This window comes from Alligator sinensis, unplaced genomic scaffold (assembly GCF_000455745.1).
Source record: "Alligator sinensis unplaced genomic scaffold, ASM45574v1 scaffold1190_1, whole genome shotgun sequence".
NCBI classification, from domain to species: Eukaryota; Metazoa; Chordata; order Crocodylia; family Alligatoridae; genus Alligator; species Alligator sinensis.
Genome location: NW_005842969.1, coordinates 35374 through 37145, shown reverse-complemented (window position 1 = coordinate 37145; position 1772 = coordinate 35374). Strand labels below are relative to the sequence as shown.

At 44.0% G+C, this 1772-nt stretch overlaps 1 long non-coding RNA gene across 1 annotated transcript in view; it reads right to left on the bottom strand.

The window, feature by feature from the left end:
* LOC112548164 overlaps positions 1-1334 on the bottom strand; it is a 3945-nt gene extending 2611 nt beyond the window's left edge. Inside the window, exon 1 of the long non-coding RNA XR_003091975.1 lies at positions 1139-1334. This is a non-coding gene — a long non-coding RNA (uncharacterized LOC112548164). The remainder of the gene's footprint in view (positions 1-1138) is intronic.
* Between the last annotated feature and the right edge of the window lie 438 nt (positions 1335-1772).

The window sequence follows — 1772 nt, the reverse complement described above, 5'->3', positions numbered from 1 at the left end:
GCCACTGCACCAGGGTCTACAGAGCCCCTGGCCTGGCTCATTACTTGCGGCAGGTACATGCACACCTCGGTGTGAATAGCAGCAAAGGGATGGGGGTGTATTGCCACAACAAAAATTGGGCCACTTGTAACTTTGGCATGGCAGGGGCAGGCAGTAGGGAAGCTGCAAGTCAAGGTTGGGGTGTTTTTGGCACTCTGCCCAAAAACATTTCCAATCCAATATAGGAAGCAACTCAACAGCACTTGTCCTGCAATGTCTGCATCTTATGTCCAGACCTGCTCCCCTGTGCTAGCATGCTTGGCATTGACAGCTTGTTCCATTTGGGGATCTCCAAGCATAGCCCAAAGGTCAGCATGAACACCACCTGATAAGAGAAGTGGTCCAAGATCACCTAAGCCAGTCTGTGAGGGCTGCATAACGTGTTCAAGTGATCAGGATAATTCTCCTGGGTTTGTTTTCCTGGTAGAAAAACTTCCTCGGAAACACCTGAACTGACACTTGAATGCTGAGCAACTGAGGAGCAGACTGCTTGCAGTGCTGACCTGTGCAGCCAGGTGGGGCCTGTGCATGTATCTCAGTGTGCTCTCTAGACCCCCTCCATCTGCCTGGAGAGAGATGGCAGCCCACAGGGTAGCCCTGATTTGCTGACCCAGACTGCTCAATCAGCCTGCGTCTCCCTGCAGCACAATGTGGGAATTGTGAAGGGTTATGTTCTGCTTCTTCCTCAGTTGGAGCAGTACAGTCCTGCAAGTAACACGCTATCTCTCCTAGGGGAGAGGAGAGGGGAGCAAAGCACCCTGGAATGGTAGGGGACTGTGCTATGGCTCCTTCCAGAAGAAAACATGTACTGACATTTGGTCTTCCAGGAGAAACTCTCCTGAGAGTGACTTAACCTTGGTTGTGCCTGGGTTATTTGTCTCCTGGAGCAGCCATTTTTTGCTGTGGAAGATAAATCCTGAATATCTGTACACTTGTAGTTGGTACTGGGAGAGCAGCAACTGTCCCAGGAAAAACTGAATGTCTGTACATGGCCCAGGTTTCCTCAATGTCTAACTTCATCCTCTGCAGCCTGGGGAACATGCTAAGGGAATTTAGGTTTCAAACTCAACACATCAAAAATTAAAGGAGCAATACAAACCTTTAAACTGTTTTGTTTTAGGTTACTGGCAGATTCAGGAGCACACAACATGGTCACTGTTTACACTCAGGGTATTCTCACGTTTATCTTAATGATGAGGGATTCTTTATTAAAATAAATAAAGCAAAATCAAATCAAATCCTGCCAAACAACTACTGTTTTGGCACAAATTCTGCAGTAACTTTCATGAAACAATATACAAGGTACTGACTACAATGCTCTTCAGGCTAATTTTATACCGAACCAATGAGTTAATACTTTACTTCTTTCTGAGCCTATGTGGGCTAGGAATGGATTTAATCTCATTTATCTTTTAACTCCCACCTATAATTTCTTTCTTCTGTTCTACTGAAGGAACCCTCCCACCTCATAGCATGCAACTAAGAAATTACCAAATGAGAGGCAGACACAGTTTTAGAAATAACATTTTTAGTATTACAATTTGTTTCATAATGAAATACTGTTAGAGATATTCTATATTTGAACATTTCTAGCAAAATGCTTTTTAAAAAACGTAAGGCACTTTTTTTACAACTTTGAACATTGGTTTTTACATGACAAAAATTCAGCAAGATGGCTGGATGAAAACCCCTAATCCTTCAGTGTTCAGTACAAGATCAATGCTCTGGTTGAA